Source organism: Dendrobates tinctorius, unplaced genomic scaffold, assembly GCF_039654945.1.
Source record: "Dendrobates tinctorius isolate UK_male_01 unplaced genomic scaffold, ASM3965494v1 ptg000049l, whole genome shotgun sequence".
NCBI lineage: Eukaryota > Metazoa > Chordata > Amphibia > Anura > Dendrobatidae > Dendrobates > Dendrobates tinctorius.
In genome coordinates, this window is record NW_027361717.1 from 25,883,426 (window position 1) to 25,900,431 (window position 17,006).

General features: G+C 43.6%; 1 protein-coding gene across 1 annotated transcript in view; it reads right to left on the bottom strand.

The window, feature by feature from the left end:
• The window catches only part of LOC141091158 (saxiphilin-like), a 244,216-nt gene that overhangs the window by 181,026 nt on the left and 46,184 nt on the right, over positions 1-17,006 (bottom strand). The gene's annotated exons all lie outside the window — the stretch shown is intronic.

Genomic DNA, 17,006 nt, shown 5'->3' on the forward strand with positions numbered 1-17,006 from the left:
GTCATAAACCAAACTGCACATCACCAAAATAAAGAGCCTTCAGTTCAGGAGACAAAGTAACATCAAATATCTTTCCTTCAGACTCAGTCCGCGAGCCTCAGCGCACACAGGAGGTGTATACCCCCTCACATACAGCTGCCTGGTTCAGGAGCAGGCCACATTATAAGGGTGTAGCCACACCCACGATCCCAGCAGCTCACTGGTCACATGACTGACCTCACCACAGGTCCTTCAAAAAAATAATAATACAGCAATATTTGTTATGCCTTACATTATGGAGACAAGCCATTTATGAGACACATATCTCCCATCGATTACACGACCCTTAGCCCTGCCACAATACATATCTAATATATAAAGCTCAAAGTGTGTATGTGTGTGTGTATGTCCGGGATAGGCATCCGCACCGTCGCAGCTCCAACCACAAAATTTGGCACAGTCACACGTCTGGACCCCGAGAGCGTCCTAGGCTATGTTGTGAGGCGAAATTTTAACCCTGCGCGTTCCAATTCACCAAACAATTTTGCCCCCATCTACATACTGGGGAAAAAGTGTGTGCGCGTCAAGCCCCGCCCCTCATTATGATGTCACAACGGTTGACTATGGGATGGAGGATGTGTGATGGGTATATGGGCACGGGACTATGGAATGGAGGATGTGTGATGGGTATATGGGCACGGGACTATGGGATGGAGGATATGTATGATGGGTATATGGGCATGGGAGTATGAGATGAAGGATGTGTGATGGGTATATGGGCACTCGACTATGGGATGGCGAATAGGTGTGATGGGTATATGGGCACGGGCCTATAGGATGGAGGATGTGTGATGGGTATATGGGCACGGGACTATGGGATGGCGGATATGTATATGGGCACGGGACTATGGGATGGAGGATGTGTGATGGGTATATGGGCACGGGACTATGGGATGGCGGATATGTATATGGGCACGGGACTATGGGATGGAGGATATGTATGATGGGTATATGGGCACGGGCCTATAGGATGGAGGATGTGTGATGGGTTTATGGGCACGGGACTATGGAATGGAGGATGTGTGATGGGTATATGGGCACGGGACTATGGGATGGAGGATATGTATGATGGGTATATGGGCACGGGCCTATAGGATGGAGGATGTGTGATGGGTATGTGGGCACGGGACTATGGGATGGCGGATATGTATATGGGCACGGGACTATGGGATGGAGGATGTGTGATGGGTATATGGGCACTGGACTATGGGATGGAGGATATGTATGATGGGTATATGGGCACAGGCCTATGGGATGGAGAATGTGTGATGGGTATATGGGCACGGGACTATGGGATGGAGGATATGTATGATGGGTATATGGGCATGGGACTATGGGATGGAGAATATGTATGATGGGTATATGGGCATGGGACTATGGGATGGAGGATATGTATGATGGGTATATGGGCACGGGCCTATGGGATCGTGGATATGTATGATGGGTATATGGGTAAGAAACTATGGGATGGCGGATAATTATAATTTGCTATAACTAATCACAGTTAGTTACTATGCCCGGGCAGCGCCGGGCTCTTCAGCTAGTATATATATATATATATATATATATATATATATATATACAATACAGACCAAAAGTTTGGACACACCTTCTCATTCGAAGAGTTTTCTTTATTTTCATGACTATGAAAATTGTAGATTCACTCTGAAGGCATCAAAACTATGAATTAACACATGTGGAATTATATAATTAACAAAAAAGTGTGAAACAACTGAAAATATGTCTTATATTCTAGGTTCTTCAAAGTAGCCACCTTTTGCTTTGATTACTGCTTTGCACACTCTTGGCATTCTCTTGATGACCTTCAAGAGGTAGTCACCGGAAATGGTTTTCCAACAGTCTTGAAGGAGTTCCCAGAGGTGCTTAGCACTTGTTGGCCCTTTTGCCTTCACTCTGAGGTTCAGCTCACCCCAAACCATCTCGATTGGGTTCAAGTCTGGTGACTGTGGAGGCCAGGTCATCTGGCGTAGCACCCCAGTCATTGTCCTGTTGAAAAATAAATGATGGTCCAACTAAACGCAAACTGGATGGAATAGCATGACGCTGCAAGATGCTGTGGTAGCCATGCTGGTTCAGTATGCCTTCCATCTAATATATAAAGCTGAATGTGTGTGTGTATGTATGTGTGTATGTCCGGGATTGGCATGTGCAGCGTCGCAGCTACAGCCACAAAATTTTGCACAGTCACACGTCTGGACCCCGAGAGCGTCATAGGCTATGTTGTGAGGCGAAATTTTATCCCCACGCATTCCAATTCACCAAACAATTTTGCCCCTAGGTACATAATGGGGAAAAAGTGTATGTATGTATGTGTGTATGTGCGGGATTGGCATGTGCATCGTCCAGCTACAGCCACAAAATTTTGCACAGTCACACATCTGGACCCCGAGAGCGTCATAGGCTATGTTGTGAGGTGAAATTTTAACCCCACGCGTTCCAGTTCACCAAACAATTTTGCCTATTATTCTTATCATTTTTATGGTGTTATCTTCCTTCTGTAAAGCTGGAAGTAACACAATTTATTACCGTGCCAACACAGACCACCCTCTGACACAGACTGCAGGGGGAGCCCAGTATCACACAGGATAGGATTAGATACATGGCTCAGCAGTCAGTATCACACAGGATAGGATTAGATACATAGCTCAGTAGTCAGTATCACACAGGAAAGGAATAGATACACGGCTCAGCAGACAGCATCACACAGGATAGGATTAGATACACAGCTCAGCACACAGTATCACACAGAATAGTAGTTGATACATGGCTCGGCAGACAGTATCACACAGAATAGGATTAGATACACGGCTCTGCAGTCAGTATCACACAGGATAGGGTTAGATACACTGCTCAGCAGACGGTATCAAACAGGATAGAATTAGATACACTGCTCAGCAGTGAGTATCACACAGGATAGGATTAGATACATTGCTGAGCAGTCAGTAACACACGATAGGATTAGATACACAGCTCAGCAGATAGAATCGTAGAGTTGGAAGGGACCTCCTGCGCCATCTGGTCCAACCCCCTGCTCAAAGCAGGATTCGCTAAATCATCCCAGTCAGATGTCTGTCCAGCCTCTGTTTGAAGACTTCCATTGAAGGAGAACTCACCACTTCTCGTGGCAGCCTGTTCCACTCATTGATCACTCTAACTGTCAAAAAGTTTTTTCTAATATCTAATCTGTGTCTCCTCCCATTCAGTTTCATCCCATTGCTTCTAGTCTTTCCTTGTGCAAATGAGAATAAAGTTGATCCTTCTACAATGTAACAGCCCTTTAGATATTTGTAGACAGCTATTAAGTCTCCTCTCAGTCTTCTCTTTTGCAAACTAAACATTCCCAAATCCTGCAACCTTTCCTCATAAGACAGGGTTTGCAGACCGGTCACCATTCTGGTCGCTCTTTTCTGAACTTGCTCCAGTTTGTTGATGTCTTTTTTAAAATGTGGTGCCCAAAACTGGACACAATATTCCAGATGAGGTCTGACCAAAGAGGAGTAAAGGGAAATAATGACTTCACGTGATCTAGACTGTATGCTTCTGTTAATACATCCTAGAATTGCATTTGCCTTTTTTGCTGCTGCATCACACTGTTGACTCATATTCAGTCTGTGATCTATTAGTATACCCAAGTCTTTTTCACATGTGCTGTCACTTAGCCCTATTCCTCCCATTCTGTATATGCTTTTTTCATTTTTATTGCCCAGATGTAGTACTTTGCATTTCTCCCTGTTAAAAACCATTCTGTTAGTTGCTGCCCACTTCTCCAGTTTATTTATATCTTTTTGAATCCTCTCTCTCTCTTCTCTAGTATTAGCTATCCCTCCTAGCTTTGTGTCATCAGCAAATTTAATCAGTTTACCCTCAATTCCTTCATCTAAATCGTTGATAAAGATGTTGAACAATACAGGGCCCAGGACAGAGCCCTGTGGTACCCCACTTGAGACATTCTTCCAACTGGATGTGCAGCCATTTACGATCACTCTTTGGGTCCGATCACTAAGCCAGTTATGAATCCACCTAACATTTGCCTTGTCCATTCCATACTTAGTCATTTTTTCAATAAGGATTGTATGAGAGACTTTGTCAAATGCTTTGCTGAAGTCAAGATATACTATATCTACAGCATTTCCTTGATCCACCCAATCAGTGATTCTATCATAGAAGGAAATTAAGTTAGTCTGACATGACTTATTAGTTACAAACCCATGCTGACTCTGTTTAATCACTTCATTCTTATCCAGGTACTGACATACATGTTGTTTAATAATTTGTTCAAAGATCTTTCCTGGTATAGAAGTCAGACTCACCGGCCTATAGTTGCCTGGGTCCACCTTCTTCCCCTTTTTGAAGATAGGAACAACATTTACTCTTCTCCAGTCTTCTGGCACTTCTCCTGTTCTCCAAGAATTTTCAAAGATTATGGAGAGGGGTTCAAAAATTTCTTCTGCTATCTTCTTCAGTACTCTGGGGTGTAATTCATCTGGACCTGGAGACTTGAATTCATTTAGGTTAGCTAAGTGTTTCCTCACTATCTTTCTGTTTATAGATATCCTGGATTCTTCTATTCCCTTAATAGGACAGTGGAGAACAGTTGATGTTACATTTCCTTTCTGAGAGAAAACAGATGCAAAATAGGAATTTAAAAGTTCAGCCTTCTCCTGTCTTACCATTTCATCATTTTCATCCTGTAAAAATCCTATAGCATCTTTGACTTTTCTTTTACTTTTGACATATCCCCAAAATCCTTTATTATTGCTTTTGACATCTCTTGCAAGCCTCAATTCATTTTCAGCTTTAGTAATCTGATTTGTGCCCTGCAGGTTCTGCAGACAGCATTATATTCTTCTTTAGATATGCCTCCCTCTTTCCATTTTATAAACATTTTTTTTCTTCCTTTTTAGCATGTGCTTAAGTTCTGTGTTCATCCATCCTGGTTTCCTTAAATGCTTCCTATTCTTCCCTCTTTTCGGAATTGTTAACGACTGTGCTTTGAGAATTTCATTTTTCAAGATTTCCCATCCTTCCTGGACATTTTTGTCTTTAAGGATATCCAGCCATTGGATCCCTCCAATTCTCTTTCTGAATCCCTTAAAATCTGCCTATCTGAAATCTAACCTTGACGTCTGAGTCTTCACAGGTCTTCCGCCTCTAGTTATCCAAAATTCTAAAATAGCATGGTCGCTACCTCCTAGGGTCCCAGCCACTTTTACCTCCTCAACCATTTCCTCCCTGTTTATAAGGATTAGATCCAAGGTAGCAGTTCCCCTTGTTTTCTCCCCTACCTTTTGGAAGATAAAGTTGTCAGCAAGAGAGGATAAGAATTTCCTTGACCTGTTAGTTTTGCCTGAGAGAGATTACCAACAAATGTCTGGATAGTTGAAATCTCCCATGACAACTATGTCATATTTTTTGGAGAACTTGGCCATTTGATGCATAAAGAGTTCACACAGGATAGGGTTAGATACACAGATACACATGTTGATTATCAAAAGGCTCTTGAATGAGTTGAAAATAAAATACTATCAATACTTGGGTAATCGTTTAGTTAATTTGTGTTGCAAATCTGTAGTGTTGAATATATATGATGTGAAATGTTTTTATGTGCAATATAGTCATTATAATTTGGTATAACTAACCACAGTTGGTTACTATGCCCAGGCAACGCCGGGCTCTTCAGCTAGTCTAATATATAAAGCTCAATGTGTGTGTGCATGTATGTGTGTATGTCCGGGATTGGCATCTGCACCGTCGCAGCTACAGCCACAAAATTTTGCACAGTCACACGTCTGGACCCCGAGTGCGTCATAGGCTATGTTTTGAGGCGAAATTTTAACCCTGTGCATTCCAATTCACCAAACAATTTTGCCCCTAGGTACATAATGGGGATAAAGTGTATGTATGTATGTATGTGTGTATGTCCAGGAATGGCATGTGCACCGTCGCAGCTACAGCCACAAAATTTTGCACAGTCACACGTCTGGACCCCGAGAGCATCTAAGGCTATGTTGTGAGGCGAAATTTTAACCCCACACGTTCCAATTCACCAAACAATTTTGCCCCTAGGTACATAATGGGGAAAAGTGTATGTATGTATGTATGTGTGTATGCCCGGGATTGGCATGTGCACCGTCGCAGCTAAAGCCACAAAATTTTGCACAGTCACACGTCTGGACCCTGAGAGCATCTAAGGCTATGTTGTGAGGCGATATTTTAACCCCACGCGTTCCAATTCACCAAACAATTTTGCCCCTAGGTACATAATGGGGATTGTTGTGAGTTAATTTTCCCCTTCACTACTTAGGCCCGAGGAACTCCCTCTTCTGGTGAAGAAAGATAGTGAGCCTGATTGTCAAACACCTGGGGCTGATGATGATGACTGGCTGAGTGGAGTTAATGACTGGATATAAGGCTGCCGACGCCCTTCTGGCCTGCGGGTGATTTCTCTGTGGACTTCTAGGAAACCAATCTGATTCCTGCTCATCTAAAGCTAAGATTTCTGCTTTGCCTTTTTGAATTAGTGTTTTGTTTTCCTTGCTTTTCTGGATTCTGCCATTCCCTGCTGGGGTGAGCTGAATCTCCTTTTGCCTGTTGCTCTGTCTTCAGAATATTCCTGAGTACTGACATAGCCTTTTTTGAAGCCTAGCGTCTTCAGGGCCTTTTTTACTGTCAGTTTGTTGGCTCTTATTTTCATAGGGTTTCTCACGGATTGCAGACAGCAGCCTTCCTGTCCTTTCCTATCCAAGCTAGCTTGGGCCCCATCTTTGCTCAGTCTATCTTTCTGTCTGTGTTTTGTTCTTTCTTCTTGCTTCATCGTCATTATATGTTGGGGGCTGCCTTTTGCTTTGGGGTCTGCTCTGGGGCAGTTTAGATTTCCCTTTCTGTCTTTAGGCTATGTAGTCCTCCGGCTGTGATCGAGGGGCCTAGGGCATCGTAGGAGCCCCCCACGGCTACTGCTAGTTGTGTTGATAGGTTCAGGGGTCTGCAATCCGATAGCTGCCAACTTCTCTGGTTTTCTGGACTTAGCTAGCATTTCTATTTTTGCCTCCTACTGTGACTCAATCATAACATGGGATAAAGTGTATGTATGTATGTATGTATGTATGTGTGTATGTCCAGGAATGGCATGTGCACCGTCGCAGCTACAGCCACAAAATTTTGCACAGTCACACGTCTGGACCCCGAGAGCATCTAAGGCTATGTTGTGAGGCGAAATTTTAACCCCACGCGTTCCAATTCACCAAACAATTTTGCCCCTAGGTACATAATGGGGAAAAGTGTATGTATGTGTGTATGCCCGGGATTGGCATGTGCACCGTCGCAGCTAAAGCCACAAAATTTTGCACAGTCACACGTCTGGACCCCGAGAGCATCATAGGCTATGTTGTGAGGCGAAATTTTAACCCCGCGCGTTCCAATTCTCCAAACAATTTTGCCTATTATTCTTATCATTTCTATGGTGTTATCGTCCTTCTGTAAAGCTGGAAATAACACAATTTATTACCGTGCCAACACAGACCACCCTCTGACACAGACTGCAGGGGGAGCCCAGTATCACACAGGATAGGATTAGATATACAGCTCAGCAGTCAGTATCACACAGGAGAGGATTAGACACATGGCTCAGCAGTCAGTATCACACAGGATAGGATTAGATACACAGCTTAGCACACAGTATCACACAGAATAGTATTAGATAGATGGCTCAGCAGACAGTATCACACAGAATACGATTAGATACCCGGCACAGCAGTCAGTATCACACAGGATAGGATTAGATACACAGCTGAGCAGTCAGTATCACACAGGATAGGATTAGATACACAGCTGAGCAGTCAGTAGCACACGATAGGATTAGATACACAGCTCAGCAGAAAGTATCACACAGGAGAGGATTAGGTACACAGCTCAACAGACATTATCACACAGGATTGGGTTAGATGCACAGCTCAGAAACAGGATGTGCCAAAGGAGAGGACATTTTCATTCCAAGAATTCCACTCATTCCATCTGATTTGTTTTTTGATTTTACACGCCTCCAGTTTCCAGTTCAACTGCTATTTGCAATGTCCATTAACAATGCTTGAAAGTAGTAGGGATCGATTTGCAATCTCCATGCTTTTCTCATGGTCAACTTTACGTGGTCTGTTCAAGAGTTGGAACTGCCAAAAATCTGTTCATCTTTGCACCGTAAGGAAACACCAAAAATGTTTATCAAAAGGCTCTTGAATGAGTTGAAAATAAAATACTATCAATACTTGGGTAACCGTTTAGTTAATTTGTGTTGCAAATCTGTAGTGTTGAATATATGATGTGAAATGTTTCTATGTGCAATATAATCATTATAATTTGTTATAACTAACCACAGTTGGTTACTATGCCCAGGCAACGCCGGGCTCTTCAGCTAGTTTTGAATAAATCCCCAACAGTGTCACCAGCAAAGCACCCTCACACCATCACACCTCCTCCTCCATGCTTCACGGTGGGAACCAGGCATGTAGAGTCCATCCGTTCACCTTTTCTGCGTCGCACAAAGACACAGTGGTTGGAACCAAAGATCTCTAATTTGGACTCATCAGACCAAAGCACAGATTTCCACTGGTCTAGTGTCCATTCCTTGTGTTCTTTAGCCCAAACAAGTCTCTTCTGCTTGTTGCCTGCCCTTAGCAGTGGTTTCCTAGCAGCTATTTTACCATGAAGGCCTGCTGCACAAAGTCTCCTCTTAACAGTTGTTGTAGAGATGTGTCTGCTGCTAGAACTCTGTGTGGCATTGACCTGATCTCTAATCTGAGCTGCTGTTAACCTGTGATTTCTGAGGCTGGTGACTCGGATGAACTTATCTTCCACAGCAGAGGTGACTCTTGGTCTTCCTTTCCTGGGGCGTTCCTCATGTGAGCCAGTTTCTTTGTAGTGTTTGATGGTTTTTACCACTGCACTTGAGGACACTTTCAAAGTTATCCTAATTTTTCGGACTGACTGACCATCATTTCTTAAAGTAATGATGGCCACTCGTTTTTCTTTACTTAGCTGCTTTCTTCTTGCCATAACAGTCTATTCAGTAGGACAGCTGTGTATCCACCAGACTTTTGCACAACACAACTGATGGTCCCAACCCCATTTAGAAGGCAAGAAATCCCACTTATTAAACCTGACAGGGCACACCTGTGAAGTGAAAACCATTTCCGGTGACTACCTCTTGAAGCTCATCAAGAGAATGCCAAGAGTGTGCAAAGCTGTAATCAAAGCAAAAGGTGGCTACTTTGAAGAACGTAGAATATAAGACATATTTTCAGCTGTTGTACACTTTTTTGTTAATTATATAATTCCACATGTGTTAATTCATAGTTTTGATGCCTTCAGAGTGAATCTACCATTTTCATAGTCATGAAAATAAACAAAACTCCTTGAATGAGAAGGTGTGTCAAAACTCTTGGTCTGTACTGTATATATATATATATATATATATATATATATATATATACACACACACACACGCCGCTCAAAAAAATAAAGGGAACACTTAAACAACAGAATATGACTCCAAGTAAATCAAACTTCTGTGAAATCAAACTGCCCACTTCGGAAGCAACACTGATTGACAATCAATTTCACATGCAGTTGTGCAAATGGAATAGACAACAGATGGAAATTATTGGCAATTATCAAGACACCCTCAATGAAGGAGTGGTTCTGCACGTGGGGACCACAGACCACATCTCAGCACCAATGCTTTCTGGCTGATGTTTTAGTCACTTTTGAATGTTGGTTGTGCTTTCACACTCGTGGAAGCATGAGACAGACTCTGCAACACACACAAGTGGCTCAGGTAGTGCAGCTCATCCAGGATGGCACATCAATGCGAGCTGTGGCAAGAAGGTTTGCTGTGTCTGTCAGCGTAGTGTCCAGAGGCTGGAGCCACTACCAGGAGACAGGCCAGTACACCAGGAAACTTGGAGGGGGCCGTAGAAGGGCAACAACCCAGCAGCAGGACCGCTACCTCCACCTTTGGAGGAACAGGAGGAGCACTGCCAGAGCCCTGCAAAATAACCTTCAGCAGGCCACAAATGTGCATGTGTCTGCACAAACGGTTAGAAACCGACTCCATGAGGATGGTCTGAGGGCCCGATGTCCACAAATGGGGGTTGTGCTCACAGCCCAACACCGTAGAGGATGCTTGGCATTTGCCACAGAACACCAGGATTGGCAAATTCTCCACTGACTCCCTGAGCTCTTCACAGATGAAAGCAGGTTCACACTGAGCACATGTGACAAACGTGACAGAGTCTGGAGACGCCGTGGAGAGCGATCTGCTGCCTGCAACATCCTTCAGCATGACCGGTTTGGCAGTGGGTCAGTAATGGTGTGGGGTGGCATTTCTTTGGAGGGCCGCACGGTGTTGTGCTGCGAGCACAATCCCCATCTGTGGACGTCGGGCCAACACAAAAAAACAGAGAAAAAAAAGGCAAATTGAATATAATTTCACACAAAACCCCAAAAATGAGCTTGACAATATTGTTGGCACCCTCAACTTAATATTTGGATACACACTAGTGATGAACGAGTGTGCTCAGATAAAGTGTTATCTGAGCATGCTTGTGTCCTAGTAGTTTCAGCTTACTCGAAAAATATGCTTAACTAGCTGCGTTCCACAGCTGCAACACATGCAGGGATTCCTGCATGTGTATCGGCTGTTAAACAGCCACGAAACATGCAGCAGCAGCACTTGAGGATAGAGTTGAGCGATACCGTCCGATACTTCAAAGTATCGGATCGGAATGGATCGGCCGATCTTAAAAAAAAGTATCGGTATCGCCGATTCCGATACCGGAAGTCCCATTCAAGTCTATGGGACTTCCGGTATCGGAATAAGAAAAATCCTGTTTTTCCCTTGTACAGCCTCTCTGGGGTCTGTACGGGCCTTTCGGGGGGCTGTGCCGGCCTGCCAGGGGGTCTGTGCAGGCTCCGGTGGTCTGTGCCGGCCTGCCGGGGGGCTGTGCAGGCTCCGGTGGGCTGTGCCGGCCTGCCGGGGGGCTGTGCCGGCCTGCCGGGGGGCTGTGCAGGCTCCGGGGGGCTGTGCCGGCCTGCCGGGGGGCTGTGCAGGCTTCGGGGGTCTGTGCAGGCATCGTCCGATGGGACTACAAGCCCCATCGGGCGATGCCTGCTACCATGACAGTGATTGACACATTAGCCAATGATGGGACAGTAGTAGTCCCATCATCCGGCTAATGTGTTGAATGTAAAAAAAAAAAAAAATTACATGCTACATACATGCTACATACATACAACATGCATACTATATACATGCTACATTCATACTACATACTACATACATGCTACATTCATACTACATATATACTACATGCAACATACATACTACATATATACTACATGCATGCAACATGCATACTACATATATACTACATGCAACATACATACTACATGCAACATACATACTACATATATACTACATGCATGCAACATGCATACTACATATATACTACATGCTACATACATACTACATATATACTACATACATACTGCATGCTACATACATACTACATGCTACATACATACCACATACATACTACATACATACTACATGCTACATATATACTACATATATACTACATGCTACATACATACTACATATATGCTACATACATACTACATACATGCTACATACATACTACATATATACTACATACATACTACATGCTACATACATACTACATGCTACATACATACCACATACATACTACATACATACTACATGCTACATACATACCACATATATACTACATACATACTACATACAATACATTCATACAATACATACATAGACATACAGTACATATAACATAGAGTAACATACTTACCAATACTTGTCACATTGTTCCCCGAAGCCATTGTCTTTTACGGAATAAATATTAACATAACAAACCACAAAAATACTCACCCACGATCCGAAGCAGTCCACGAGTGTGTCCCACGACGATCTTGGGTAGAGAACTGCAGCATCAGCTGTTGCTGCCGTTCTCTACGGGCTGCAGGAATCCAATGACGGAAGGTAGGTATCCTTCCGCACTGTATTCCTCCCCCACTTTAAAAAAAAAAAGTCCCTAGTCTCACTTTATGCCATTGCTGCGTGGGAAATTCCCACACAGCAATGGCATAAAGTGAGACTAGGGACTTTTTTTTTTTTAAGTGGCGGAGGAATACAGTGCGGAAGGATACCTACCTTCCGTCATTGGATTCCTGCAGCCCGTAGAGAACGGCAGCAACAGCTGATGCTGCAGTTCTCTACCCAAGATCGTCATGGGACACACTCGTGGACTGCTTCGGATCGTGGGTGAGTATTTTTGTGGTTTGTTATGTTAATATTTATTCCGTAAAAGACAATGGCTTCGGGGAACAATGTGACAAGTATTGGTAAGTATGTTACTCTATGTTATATGTACTGTATGTCTATGTATGTATTGTATGAATGTATTGTATGTAGCATGTATGTAGTATATATGTGGTATGTATGTAGCATGTAGTATGTATGTAGTATGTATGTAGCATGCATGTAGCATGCAGTATGTATGTAGCATGCATGTAGTATATATGTAGTATGTATGTAGCATGTAGTATGTATGTAGTATGTATGTAGTATGTATGTAGCATGTAGTATTATGTAGCATGCATGTAGTATGTATGTAGTATGTATGTAGTATATATGTAGTATGTATGTAGCATGTAGTATGTATGTAGCATGCATGTAGTATATATGTAGTATGTATGTAGCATGTAGTATGTATGTAGCATGTATGTAGTATGTATGTGGTATGTATGTAGCATGTAGTATGTATGTAGCATGCATGTAGTATATATGTAGTATGTATGTAGCATGTAGTATGTATGTAGCATGCATGTAGTATATATGTAGTATGTATGTATGTAGTATGTATGTAGTATACACTCACTGGCCACTTTATTAGGTACACCTGTCCAACTGTGTGTTAAGACTTAATTTCTAATCAGCCAATCACATGGCGGCAACTCAGTGCATTTAGGCATGTAGACATGGTCAAGACAATCTCCTGCAGTTCAAACCGAGCATCAGTATGGGGAAGAAAGGTGATTTGAGCGCCTTTGAACGTGGCATGATTGTTGGTGCCAGAAGGGCTGGTCTGAGAATTTCAGAAACTGCTGATCTACTGGGATTTTCACGCACAACCATCTCTAGGGTTTACAGAGAATGGTCCGAAAAAAAAAAAAAAAATCCAGTGAGCGGCAGTTCTGTGGCCGGAAATGCCATGTTGATGCCAGAGGTCAGAGGAGAATGGGCAGACTGGTTCGAGCTGATAGAAAGGCAACAGTGACTCAAATTGCCACCCGTTACAACCAAGGTAGGCAGAAGAGCATCTCTGAACGCACAGTGCGTCGAACTTTGAGGCAGATGGGCTACAGCAGCAGAAGACCACACTGGGTACCACTCCTCTCAGCTAAGAACAGGAAACTGAGGCTACAATTTGCACAAGCTCATCGAAATTGGACAGTAGAAGATTGGAAAAACGTTGCCTGGTCTGATGAGTCTCGATTTCTGCTGCGACATTCGGATGGTAGGGTCAGAATTTGGCGTAAACAACATGAAAGCATGGATCCATCCTGCCTTGTATCAACGGTTCAGGCTGGTGGTGGTGGTGTCATGGTGTGGGGAATTTTTTCTGGGCACTCTTTGGGCCCCTTGGTACCAATTGAGCATCGTTGCAACGCCACAGCCTACCTGAGTATTGTTGCTGACCATGTCCATCCCTTTATGACCACAATGTACCCAACATCTGATGGCTACTTTCAGCAGGATAATGCGCCATGTCATAAAGCTCGAATCATCTCAGATTGGTTTCTTGAACATGACAATGAGTTTACTGTACTCAAATGGCCTCCTCAGTCACCAGATCTCAATCCAATAGAGCATCTTTGGGATGTGGTGGAATGGGAGATTCGCATCAGGGATGTGCAGCCGACAAATCTGCGCCAACTGTGTGATGCCATCATGTCAATATGGTCCAAAATCTCTGAGGAATGCTTCCAGCACCTTGTTGAATCTCTGCCACGAAGAATTGAGGCAGTTCTGAAGGCAAAAGGGGGTCCAACCCCTTACTAGCATGGTGTACCTAATAAAGTGGCCAGTGAGTGTATATGTAGCATGTAGTATGTATGTAGCATGCATGTAGTATATATGTGTTATGTATGTAGTATGTATGTATATATGTGGTATGTATGTGGTATGTATGTAGTATGTATGTAGTATGTATGTAGTATGTATGTAGCATGCATGTAGTATGTATGTAGTATTTTTTTTTTTTTTTTTTTTTTTTTTTAACATTTAACACATTAGCCGGATGATGGGACTACTACTGTCCCATCATTGGCTAATGTGTCAATCACTGTCATGGTAGCAGGCATCGCCAGATGGGACTTGTAGTCCCATCGGACGATGCTTGCACAGACCCCCGGACATCAGCACAGCCCCCCGGCAGGCCGGCACAGCCCCCCGGCAGGCCGGTACAGACCCCCACAGGGTGCACAGACCACCGGCAGGCCGGCACAGCCCCCCGGCAGGCCGGTACAGACCCCCACAGGGTGCACAGACCACCGGCAGGCCGGCACAGCCCCCCGGCAGGCCGGTACAGACCCCGGGCAGTCCACACAGCCCCCCGGCAGGCCGGCAGAGACCCCCGGAAGGCCCGAAATGACGGCGCATCATGATGCGCACACACCGCGCATCATGATGACGTCAGGCTGTCAATCAACTTTGAACTTCCGATTCCGATGCCGACTTCCGATATTGAAAAAATATCGGAAGTCGGTATCGGAATTCCGATACAGCAAGTATCGGCCGATACCCGATACTTGCGGTATCGGAATGCTCAACACTACTTGAGGATATTTTTCGAGCACGCCGAAACTACTAAATTAGGACACAAGCTTGCTCGTATAATACCTTATCCGATCACGCACACTCTATTTCACATCCTTTGGAATAAGTAACTGCAATCAATAGTTTCCTATAACCATCAAAAGACTCTTACACCTCTCAACTGGAATTTTGGACGTCTTTAGAAAACAACTCCAAGTCTCTCATATTTGAAGGTGCCTTCTCCCAACAGCAATTTCAAGATCTCTCCACAGGTGTTCAATGGTATTTAGATCCGGATTCATTGTTGGCCATTTCAAATCTCTCCAGCGCTTTGTTTAAATCCATTTCTGTGTGCTTCTTGAAGTATGCTTGGGGTCATTGTCCTGCTGGAAAACCCATGACCTAGAACACAAACCCAGCTTTCTGACAAATTGTGACCCAAAATCATTTGGTAATCTTCAGATTCCTGATACCTTGCACACAGTCAAGGCACCCAGTTCCAGAGGCTACAAAACAACTCCAAAACATCTTTGAACTTCCACCATATTTGACTGTAGGTACTGCATTCTTTTCTTTGTTCTTTATTTGCAGGCCTCATTCCATTTTCAGTAAACAGTACAATGATGTGCTTTGCCAAAAAGCTCTATCTAGGTCTCATCTGTCCACAAGATGCTTTCCCAAAAGGATTTTGGCTTACTCACGTATATTTTGGTAAACTACAGTCTAGCTTTTTTATGTCTATTTGTCAGGAGTGGGGTCCTCCTGGGACTCCTGCTAAAGGGTTTGATTACATTTAAATGTCAATGGATAGTTTGCGCTGATGCACCCTGAGCCTGAAGAACAGCTTGAATTTCTTTTGAACTTGATTGAGGCTGCTTATCCGTCATCTGGACTATCCCACATTGAGCCTTTCAATTTTTCTCTGCCGTCAACATCCAGGATGATTATCTACAATGCCATAGGTTGTAAACTTCTTGATTATGTTGCACACGGTGGACAAAGGAACACCAAGATCTCTGGAGATGGACTTGTAACCTTGAGATTGTTGATATTTTTCAACAATTTTAGTTCTCAAGTCCTCATACAGTTCTCTTTCCTTCTTTCTGTCCTCCATGCTTAGTGTGGCACACACAGACACTCAATGCAAATATTGAGTCAACATCTCCCCTTTTTATCTGGTTTCAGGTGTGATTTTCATATTGCCCACATCTGTTACTTGCACAGGTGAGTTTGACCTGAGCATCACATGCTTGAAAAAAAAATGTTTACCCACAATTTTGGAAAGGTGCCAACAATTTTGTCTGGCTAATTTTGGGGGTTTTCTGTGAAATTATGTCCAATTTGTCTTTTTCTCTCTTTTTTTTATGTTGTTCCAGTGCACACAAAGGAAAAAGCAAGTGTATAAGAAGACGTGTAGTTGCAATCATTTTCTGGGAGAAATACTTAGTTTTCTGGAACAATTTCAAGGGTGCCAACACTATCGGTCATGACTAATATAAACAGCTGGACTGTCATTTTCCCTGCTGCGATCCAGAGGATGTCGTGTGCTGTGTTTTGCTGTAAGTAAGCATTAAAGAGACTTTTGTTTGAAACTTTGCTGGGTCACTGCCTCATCACTGCTCAGTGTGGATACCGCTGCACTACAATATATATAATGACAAAGTCACTGGCAAGGTGCTGGAGGGGAGATATGGTTCGCTGAGGCTCATAGCTTCAGTGATATAGAAACCCAGAAGTTGATCCATCAGCATGTGTTGCAGGGAGGTAGCAGCCAATTTAAATAAAGGGCTGGGTTTTTAGTGGACGACCATAGAGTAGGTGGGAGGTTGTCCACCTTATCTCCACCCCAGGGTGTGTTCTGGGGCTTAAATAGCTGGCCTCTAGAGGAAGTAGTGGTTCAGTGTGTGGAGAGGAACATTCCAGAGAAGTGCTTGTGCATGTGTTAAAGGAACTGAACGTTGACCTTGCTAACTATAAGCGGGCTGATCCTCGCTAAGAGAAGGACTGTGTTTTGTTTTGCTGTCTTGACCAGATGGTTGTG